The sequence below is a fragment of the Stegodyphus dumicola genome, chromosome 4, assembly GCF_044657685.1.
Source record: "Stegodyphus dumicola isolate Sdum_Otavi_A_Nest chromosome 4, ASM4465768v1".
Lineage (NCBI taxonomy): Eukaryota > Metazoa > Arthropoda > Arachnida > Araneae > Eresidae > Stegodyphus > Stegodyphus dumicola.
Window position 1 is genome coordinate 65,286,033 of NC_140771.1, and position 11,563 is coordinate 65,297,595.

An 11,563-nucleotide genomic window follows, 5' to 3' on the forward strand; every position below is an offset into this window, starting at 1 on the left:
CTATCCATTTCATAAAGAAAGTAAAGTCTATATTGTTTCTTCTTAAGAAAAATAGTGTAATCATTACAATTATTTTGTGTATAATCACTTATAGGATTATAAAAAGACTAAAATTTGATTTTAATACACTCTTCTGTCATTTATTAACATTTTAAGAACTAATGGTAATATTTTATCACAAATTTCCCATATTGTCACTAAATTTTATTTTGCAGCAGTCTATCCACAAATTCTCGTTTGTCTCAGATATAAACATCGTGTTAAAATACAATGAAGATAAAACTGCAAATTTAGATCTAGTGTAATTGGGAAATTACAGGGTGGTCCAAGAAATACCGAACCCAAAGCAAGTGGAAAACACATCATATGTAAAGCGATATTATATCGCATGATCCAAGATAAATTGAAACGTTTGGCTTATCTTAGGCCATCCGATATATGTTGAATGCGATAAAATCCCTTTCAATTAAAACATGCATCAGTAATACCATATTCTGGCGGCAGAATAATGAAGAAATAAATTAAAACAACCTAGTGTTAACTTTTCAGAAATAATAATGAAACTTTCAGCATATATTCCCGGAGGAAATTTGCATATTGTAAAACATAGAGCTACCCTTAGATGCTCATGTTTTTCTCAGTATTTTGACATTCATACATAATTATGATGCGCATAAATCTCTCTGTTATGCAGGTTTAGTTCCCATAAGCTTTGACTATGATACAAAAGTTCCAAAAATAGCACGCATCAAATTTTCGAAAACTATAGAAATTTCAGATTAGATATTTATGGCAAATTGTCAGTGTGTGTTACCCTATTGATAACCGCCTGCTTGGTGTATGACGGAGATAAGATTTTACCAAGGGAAACGAATTTTGATGATGGAGCATTACTTCACAATGCGTAAATGTCATCGAAATATCATCTTTCGCAATCTCATTGTTCGTAATTGTAACACTGTATGACCGATTTCGTCCATTTTCTCCAAACTCGGAAGAGATGGGCAGCCACTTCGTTTCTTATGGTGAATGCTACCATTTTCTCAAAATCAGTTTACCAAGCGGAAATTTTTTGTCTTATTAGTTCACGAACATTTCAAAAATATCTCTTTAAACGTTTCGGCAACTTTTCCTCAAGAATGTGTGTTGTGAATCATTGCTCAATCATAAAAATTCATTATGCTTGGGAAAATCTCCTTTATCTCTCTTCCCAACCATTTTTTTTTACTAGCAGTATTGCACGACAACTGAAATTTCAAGTCAAACGTTATAGAATTCTCTCTCTCTCGGGCAGTTTTTAACAATTTTTGAAAGTTTCATGAGCTTGGTTTTTGGACAATTGGGGACTAAGTTGAAATGAGCTATTTGTGGTATAAAAGACATCTCCAATGTTTATAGGCAAAGTACTGCTGCTTCACTTTGTTAGGATAAATTTTTAAAATGATATCTTCATATCAATTCATTAAAGATATGTCTGATCAGCATGATATTTCAAAGCATTGTCAGCTGTTTCTTATAATTATTTTTCCTTAGCATACATTTGCCACCCATTAAAAGAATGATCTTACTTTCAACATAAAAGAAATATAAAATGCTGCAGATCTATACATCTTTTATAAAAATTAAAACTATTTTCCTCTAAATAATACAGTTACTAAGCTTAAAATTAACATCTAAAAACAAGGCAATGGTTTCTGACATACTGAACTGGTAAACTGACATACTGAACTGATGGTTTATCAGGACGTATTAAAATGTTTTCCCAAGAACAGAGTTATTCAAACTACAGTACGTGTACTACTAATGGTGCACTACATTAATTATGATAGTACGAGATTTGAGCAAAAGGTTTAAGAGAATATCCAAAATTAATAAAAAATGGCACCCCGTTTCGTACATATGTTGGTATATGTTAATACATACAATTTTGAACCGCTACGCTAGAAAATCTTTCATAAAAAGTAAACTTTCTTGGAAACCGTATTTTCAAATATCTCAATCAAATTAAATGTAAATCATTTCAAATATATTAATTCTAAATGTAAAAATAATCAGACTATTATTTTAAACACAGAATTTATATTATTCCATAAATTAAATTTTCTTCAGCTTTAGCATAGTCTTTTCAGGTAATTAGCTGTAAAAATGTATATAGCTTAGTATTTATTCTCATGCATTTAGCATTAAAAGTGAATCCCGCTCTTTAAAACACAGTTCAGTTACAATTAATTATTGAAAATGGATTTGAAACGAAATGAAAATGGATTTGTTACGCAAATGTGACTGAAATAAGAATTAGCAGTAGTTGTAAGGAGTCCAGGAAAGTTCGCATTAACTGGGATGACTGGAGATACAAGATAAGTTACTCAGAAGTAATAACGTGATTTCAGGAGAACTCCCAACAGGAATAACTGCGTGAAGTTCAAGAATGCGATTAACTCTGGAAGAGGTAGATAATTATAATTTTCTCCTAGCTGATTTAAGAAATACATTCTGCAAGAACTAACCGTTTCCAGATTTTATTACACAGAGCTACTTCATGTTTATTCGAAAAAGAGAGTACCATTATGAAGGAATTTACATTTCTGATCCCCATCTGATGTTAACGTATTTTTAAATGTTATTTTACTTTCTATCAAATGTTTAAAACTGAACTAACACGTTCAAATATCAATACTGAATATGTCATAAATATTGAACATTTCAACAAAACTGAAAATTTTATAAATTATGTTTTATAATAGCTGAAATAAAAGGAATGAAATTCTTGGCTGTCATATGTTATGGATCATTATTTTAATATTAAAACTGTTTTCCTGCATTTAAATAAAAACCGAAGAGTTGAAAATGAAGAAATTCGCAAGACACGAGAACTTCACTTCTAAGTTATACAGGTAGAGTTCTACACTCTTAACTGTATAGCTCCGCCTTAATTTTGATGGGGGAATACCCCGGGGAGGTGAAGGATCCCAGAATCTCTTACACTTCTTTTCCTATCATCAAAATATATTTAAAATTAAAATGATACTGCCTCATCTTTTGACCTATGAAAGTTAAATGTAGAGTGAATAAAATTTTGGTTTAAAGCTCGTACTCTCTTGACAAATTTTATATCAGAAATCTAACTTAATAAAATTCAACAAGATTCAATTCATAAGGGTACTATAGTATAATCGCAACCACCTTGGTAGAAGTCGTCAAACTGTGGCAAGCATGCACATAACAGTACTTCAGATAACCATATGGATAACTGTACATTTGTATAAGCAAGGTCACCATTTTTGCACATGCTAGTAGGTTATCCTAACTAGGCCAATCATTGACGAAGCGGCTCAGTGACTAAAGCTCTTCAACATGGGTAGTTCGACCCAGGTTCAACAAACGGCGAACTAGTTTATTTATTTCATTATGGCAAAGCACACTAGGACTATCTGCCTAAGGGGATGGATGCCTTCGTGGAGGAATTTCTAAGGGATACTGGCTCGTACACATGTTAAACATGGGGAAAACCACGAAAACGTCCATGCAGCCAGCACGTTCGCGGGATTCGAACCTCAGACCGAACTACCACTGTTCAGCGACGTTACCGCTCTGCCGCTGGTGGGCACAAACGGCAGACTGACTGGCGGCTTAGGTATCCCGATGCATAACTAGAATTCGTGCCTGTTTCCCTCAGAAAATCCTCCACAAAGACATCTCTCTTTTTAAACAGGTAGCCTAAGTGAAATTTCCCATAATGGAGTTAATCTGTTCCTAGCTGACAGTAGAATAACAGAGTTTCAAATAATATTATAATTTCATTTATAAATTTAACTCCCCGAGTAAACTATTCATTTTGAAGCAGTATGTTATGTAATTAAAAATTAATTAAAGGTTTATTTTCAAGTACCAGGCATTCCATGCGGGCTCTATATTACATTTTTCTGACAAGTGAACAAAATCATAAGGAATTAAAACCACTGAAAATTTTCTCCCGTCTTAAGTGTTTGCTATTTCACATTTTGCTTATTTAATTCGTGTTAAAATTTTTCCGTATTTAGGTGCCATAATATGCATTCACAAAACCGGATGCTGTCTTTCAAGTCCAGCAGCGGAAGGAGACTGAATAAAAGAATCACACGTCTGGAATAACAGAGGCGGAAGAAGAATGGAGATACGGTGAATACGAGAATAGTGCTTACGAGATATCTTAAGTATCTAAGGAACAAATTGTCGAGTATCAAAGAAGAGCGATCGAGAGATTTCAAAAGAGTTTTCTCCCACTATTTCATCGTATTTCTAGACTTTTTTTAGAAACTTCTCTAGTTTCTGATCAGATTTATTGAATTGTATACCCAAACATTCGGATAACCCATATTTTGAAAATTCTTGTAATTTGAAGGCTGATAGCCGAAATGTCTAGTGTCCCCGTGGATAGTCCCTATCATCTAGGTTGTTTGGATTTCCCTTCAGCAACATGTTTATTTCATTTTCCTTCACCTGTCTTTGTACTAGTGTATCTATCAGAAAGCTGAGCTTGTGAATTACTTGTAAATAATGCTTTATACAGAGTAATCCCAAAGTGACACACATCTAACATTTAAAAATCATGGAAATTTGTCGGTACTTACATATTACCCCGTCGAGCGTGAAATTGTAGCCAATCAGCACGATTTTGTACCATTTGTGGATAAGCGTGACAAAACAATACATAACATTCGTAACATTTGCACTTTCGTTTCATATAATCCCGATTGATTACCAATAAGCCATTTCAGTTTTTGTGAACAACTATATAAATTAACTGTTACTGCTGTGTTTTTTTCTTCCATTTTGAAAAAAAAAATCCGTTAAAATTTGGGGCCTTGTTACAGAAGAATCAGGACTAGATTATTTTCAAAATATTGGGGTCCTACCATTAAAAAACGTTCGTGTTAATGGGTTAATGGTCAGCTGAATATGACCGACAAAACAATCATAGATTGGAATATTTAACTTATAATAATTAATTTTTACAAAACTCAGAAACGAATTAGATCTAATACTGATTATTTATTAAATAAATATCTGTCAATTCTTTCAGAATGTTGCAGAAGCAATTCGCGTGACTTTGTCAGAATCTCCACCAGTTCGATGGTAGCCAACGTTTATGGTCGACGGGATGATCCATGGTCGACCTTAATGCCTTGCCTCTAACAAATATAATGCTTTTTCGAAGACATGTTGAATGATAAAATCCGTTCTGCTTCAAGAAAAGCTCAACTCTAGTTTGTACCAAAGACTTTACTAAAGCTATCATTATAAATTGCAATTGAAATTTCAAGAACTATATTATTTCAATAATGGTGTCACAGCCGTTGAAACAATTTGCCGTTAATTCACTTTGGAATGCGCAGTTTTCGAAAGTTCGATGTACGCCACTTTCCTGTATACTTTTGTAGATCCCCGTATACATCAATCCCCACTCTTACGAAAATTTCTTAAATTTACACTGGTTTTAATTTAAAATTTAATGTAACAGCTGACGCGTTCATTTTTTTTAAATTGTTATAATGCCCTTTCATATGTTTTTCAATTTAATTTTGTCCCCTCTTTTTTTAAGTTGGCATCCGCAAAATAAAATGTTATAAATAATGGCACACACTTATAATAATTTTCAGTTCTCCCAAACGGGATGTACGAATAATGCGTGGACCTTTTATTCAGAATACGCGTGAGGAATGTTCTTATTGTGTGAGCAGAAATTGAAATTTCAACTGCAATCAGTTTCTCAGGAAAGAAAGAAATTAATTTTTAGTTAAGCTGATATGAGTTTGGTACCCGCGGTTGAAATTGCCAAATTTTATTATCATTTGCCCCTCAGCGGTTGAATGGTTAAGACTGCTAAACATTGGAAGTTCGGCCTGAGTTTAAACGTAAGCAAACGAGCTGTCTGAATAGTTGCCTTTCGTAGCTACCCCTCAAGAATGATTCTGTGTAACGCAAATATGAACCAATTTCCCTCGGAAAATTCTGCACGAATGCATCGTTTACCTTTGGCAGGTGGCTTTCATGTGTTTCATGTGTCCATTGACCTGAGCTAGCCTAACTTCTATTATCATGTTCTTATCATTTCGAAACTATATTATAAATAGTAATGTATGAATTCAATGCATTTTTATAATCTGTAATCTTGCAAATACTCAATTATAATTCAAAACTTTTCACATGGAATTTGGTTATTTGGAAGCATTAAACGAGAAGGTGATTAGAAGTTTAATTATTTTTATTTTTTAAATTATTCGGTGTCTTGTGAATCTATCTGAATTTAGAAGAAATGGTTTGCATTATTTCAGCTTCTTGCCGGAAAGTAAAACATAATTCCATTTTAATCATTATTTCTTATTTTATTTACAGTCCTTAAATGGATCCACTGTTTATTTTACATCTAATTAAAAATCGCTTTTGTATAGCAAACAATCATTCTGAAATTTACAGGCACAGATATTGCATAATTTGGAACTAATTAAACCCTAACGAGTAGTAAGCATATTTCTTTTAGTTGATGATTGTTAATTAATATAGAAGCATTTGTAAGTACTAACAACCCCTGATTAGCACAAATGCAACGCATATTCCTGTAATATTAACAGTATGTGTCACAGTACCGCAGCAGATTTCTTTCACATTTCTGCATAAGAATACAAGGTTCATAAGACTAATTATTGAATTCCATTTAAACAAATTATTCTAATATAAAAATTTTAGTTCAATATCTGAAAGAATTGAGTTTGCTTCTACGCTTCATTTTAAAAACCTATTGTATTATGTTGGATCTCAAAGCTGCAGTAAAAATGATGAATGAATATATATTACAAAAATATATTACAAACTCGCCCCATTCGACTTTAGTTGGACTTAAAATTTTTTATCACACTATAGAATCTTAAGTATATATCTTTACACTTGCAAACTTTCTATAAATAATATTTAGCATCATATGCTTCCCCTTTTACCACTATTGTTATCTAAATCATTATTAATATTACTTTGTAAAAGAAAAATGGCAGAAGAATCAGTGAAAAATAATTCACGTAAGGTATTTTGAAGGGTACTGTATGTAATAAATACAACGGTTAAAAGTATATTTACGGGTACCCCTAGGCGAAAATTGATTATATTTGGCGGTACATGGATACCGAGTTTGTGCAAATCTTTGATTTATTATTTTGGCTTTGTCTTTAAGTAGCGGCGATTTTAGCACCAAAAATCGCCGCTACTTAAAGACGAAATGGCAAGTCAAAGATTTGCACAAACTCGGTATCCATGTACACACTTACCTATTTTCACTTACAAAAACATCACAGAATTGCACAAACTAGACATTTCGCACTTTCTTGACTTTATCCATGTACACGTCGACCTATTTTCACTTAAAAAAACATCAAATAATTGATAAAACTTGGCACTGCCCACTCCTTTGTCCACGTACACATCGATATATTTTCACTTAAAAAGTCAAAGCAGCCTTCATTTCTACAGTAGAGGCACACAAAAAATACATAATCTCAATAAACTACATTTTAAACCACACAATAAAATAACATAAAATGGAAAAACCTCTTATCTAAATACTACACAAAGCAAATATCTACTTATCTTATTTAGAAATTCCTTCGTCTTCAGTCTGTGGCACACAAAAGTCCTTAATAGCACCCAAAAACTTCCTAAAATTATCTGAACTCGAATCCGTATATCGGCTTCGCCACATAAATTCACAAAAATAAGAGTAAAAAATATCTTCCATAGTTCCAGACTGTCCGGAAAATGGCTGCTAAGTAAATTTTCATTTACACACCGGTCAATTAATGATTTTTTCCCTTTTGTTCCAAATCGTACAGAAACTTCAAATTAATCTTACTGCATTTAGCCATTCCACTGTCTAAACAACAAAACAGGATATGTACTTCCTAACCAACACACACCGCAAGCCCTTACAAAACATCTCATAATTCAAAATTTACCGCAATCATGCAGCCGATTACCTTATAATAGTGTTTCTATAACATTCAACTACTCAGGTTACCATAAATAAAATAACAACTTGGCGATAAACGAAACAACAGCTTCGCGATAATACAAGGGGTATTCTTGAGTCTACTCTAACCAATGCAACGATTCCAGGATGCGATTTTTATAGAAGGAGCTCATAACATGGAGCAAGAAATATAAACAATTTAGTATTTACTAATTCTTTTAATACTCAAAGAAATATTTTAACCATCAGTATATTTAATGTAATTTTAAAGTATATTTAATTTATTTAATAAGTATATTTAATTTAATCTGTCTTTTGGGTTTGTTTTTATTCGCAAAGAAGAATTAAATGACTTGAGAGAAATTTAAAAATCTTATTTAACTAATAATATTAATGATAAAATTCCTTAGCTTTTCTTTGCTTAAACAGTCTTACTCCGAGAAATCTAATCCATTAAAATTTTAGTCAGTTCTCAAACTTCTGATAAATAGTTTGTTTAGATTCCATTTTCAACCGCATAAGAAATATGCATCTAAAACTGCCTCCGAACCGAAGCAAATGCCAAGCGCGATTATTACGAAAATTTTAACATTGGAAATGGATACAATTTTCAAACAAACCTTTCCGCCTGTATATCACGTTTCAGCTATTTAGAATTAATGATACATTAAAAAAAAAAAAAAAAAAAATTAAGTGTTAATATAAGCAATAAAATTTACAATTCTATAATACTATAAAAGAGAAATAGATTTTGTGTACATTTTAAGAGGTTCGTTTTAGTAATAAATGTAATTTAAAATTTATTTTATTTATTTATTTATTTTTATTTATTTATTTATTTATTTTTTATTTATTTATTTATTTTTTTTTTTTTTAAGATTTGGGGAAAGTTAGCCATTTTGTGCGTTTCCCATACATGCTGGATACTAATTATTTCTTAAATGCATGTTTTCTCTCTCTCTCTTACTCGCCTATTTACACCAATTTTTATTTTTATTTTCAAGTTTTTAACTGAGATTTATGTAGTCTATTTCATAACATTTGTATCCATTAGCGTTCTTTTCAAATAAAAATGCTCTAAAAATTTCTGAGAAATAACATTTCAATGAGCATGAATAATATTAAAATCGCTGCATATATTGTACTTTGAAAAGATGAATTAACAACACTCTTCTGATTTCTATGAACTTTCAGATCTTGCCGGAACTTAGAAAACCGGAAGGGGGAAAGTAATATTTCAATCACGTATCTTTCAGATTAGGTGCTAACAACGAAGTTTAAATACTAAAAAACATGTTTCATTAGATTGTGAGTTATTTTAATGTTGAAATAGAAAATAATCTCATTCTAAAAGTAAAAAGTTAATTTATATTAATAAAAAAATTAATACATATCTTATTTACTCGCATAGCATCGCCAACTGCTTCACTTTTACTGACGTTATGCCCTAAAAATCAAGAGGCGATAACTGTGCGACGTGTAACATTTATTTATACAATCTACTTCGCTAGAAATCCATAAACTTGCCTTGCTACCATAAATCAAAAAATTATATACTAAAAAAGCTTGAGAGGAGGCAGGATTACAACAAAAAAACATGCGAGTAAATACAGCATTAATAACTGTAATATGTTATAAAACCCCGACCATACGCGACAGGTAGGATCGATAAAAATCCGCTTAGGTCGAAAATCTAACTTTGCCCTTTAAATATTTTAATTAAGTCAAGATAAGGCCTAGAAAATAATTGCTTAAAAGAAAATACGTAGTAAAATTTGTAGTTTACCTACGTTCAATGCAAAAAAAAAAAAAAAAATAAATAAAATATATATTGATGCTACATAAAATGGAGTAATTTCGATGGCAGTGGCTTCATAAAATTTAATATAAACTTTTTTGGCATTTAATTCATAATAGAAGGCATGGAAAAAGGGAAGAAAAGAGTATCAGTCTCCGTTCTTTGATTTTCCTGTACCAATAAATAAATAAAACAGTGAATAAACACTATCGGTATAAACATAGAATAACTGCAATGTTTGTAAGCCCAAAAATTACAACTTGATTGCAGCTTTTGAAGAGATGTGTAAGATTATACAATTTATTAAGCTTCGGTGCATATTATTTCTTTAAACTACTTTTAATATATAATCCGAATACTGTCTTGTTCCTCAACAGTTTTTGAGTTGCTGACAGTTTCAAATGTCAATAATTACAAGCATAAATGCGAAACATAAAATATGAAAGGCGTAATTTCGAGTTCGCGGAAGTCGGGGTACTTCAGTAACGCTTATAATTTCTAAAACTATTTCATGCAAACTTCCATGCTTTTTTTTTTTTTTTTTTTTTTTTTTTTTTTTACTGGCTTCGATTTAAATTCACAAATAATTTGACAAAAAAAGTAAGTACATACTTTTTGATGTGAGTGAATCCATTCGATGTAAAAGATGTTACCATAATTGTCACTTCAGTATTGTCTATGTAAGGAAGTGTTTAGTTTTCATCCATACAACATGCATCAGACTGTTTTATTTCATCCAAACTGAATTAAGTCTTGATCTGAATTATATTATCCCCAATGCTTTCTGTGAAAATGCTCTGGAGAACTTTATTTATAATTTTATAAGTATAAATAAAATATTAGTACTCTTTAGGGGGAAAACGGAACTTATTTAAAAATTTTTCTCACTTCCTAAGCACGTTCTTTAAAAGAGCATGAAGCAGTATGATATACCTCAGTCATTCGACAATTGTATAGTGGTTGCGGTCTCGAAAAAACCGCCTGCAACCAAACATCCAAGACGCGCAGAAACGAAACTGGCGAAACCGAAGTTATCACATGTGCACAGACATTCCAACGGTAGAACTTCCACTTCGAGATGCCATCCGAGATATGAAACGAAGTCAGCGTGAAAACCTTTGCTCTAGCTTCCATGTGTGTGCAGAGAGCTTGCTTCCCCATCGTGATTGGGCGAGACACACCGAGCGGGGCGCGGTCTAGTGGACGACGGCGGTTGGCTGAGAGGTAAACTAGCGGCAAATTGGATATTGCATGTCATCATCGATTTCGCTCCGTTCTTGTTCGTTTTACGGGTTTGCGATTTGTTTTCTTTGGGAGGTATGTATGCGAAAGATACCCAGTGAGGCATGGCAAAGTGAGAAGGGTTTCTGGAGCCAATTTAGCTTTTAGAGTATTGGATGTCTTGGCACTTTCAATTCCTATTTGTTGAACGCTCTCGGAGATATATATTCGTGATTCAAAAAACAGTGAAAGAAATTTCTTCTGCAGAGCTGATGAAACCAGAGCTCTACAAGTTTGATAAAAACCTTATTTCAGTAATATACTGTTTATATATCTGTAATATAATTTTAGAATATGTCATGAGATTTTTTATTCAAAAATATAAGAAATGACATTTATATGCAGACACAAGATCTCTTAAACAATGAAATTATGATCTCATAAACAAGATTCAGTTCAAATTTGAATCAAAGGAAAGAAAAAATTAGAAGAACTGGTTAATTAATCTTTGAAAGGCGTTTGAGGTTTGTTTAATAATAAAGGTAATT

General features: G+C 32.0%; 1 protein-coding gene across 1 annotated transcript in view; it reads right to left on the minus strand.

Annotated features, from left to right (window-relative positions):
* The window catches only part of LOC118192483 (adhesion molecule nephrin-like), a 908,686-nt gene extending 897,817 nt beyond the window's left edge, over positions 1–10,869 (minus strand). The window contains exon 1 of the mRNA XM_085815030.1: positions 10,407–10,869. The gene's annotated coding sequence lies outside the window, so the exon portion shown is untranslated. The remainder of the gene's footprint in view (positions 1–10,406) is intronic.
* Positions 10,870–11,563: the final 694 nt, after the last annotated feature.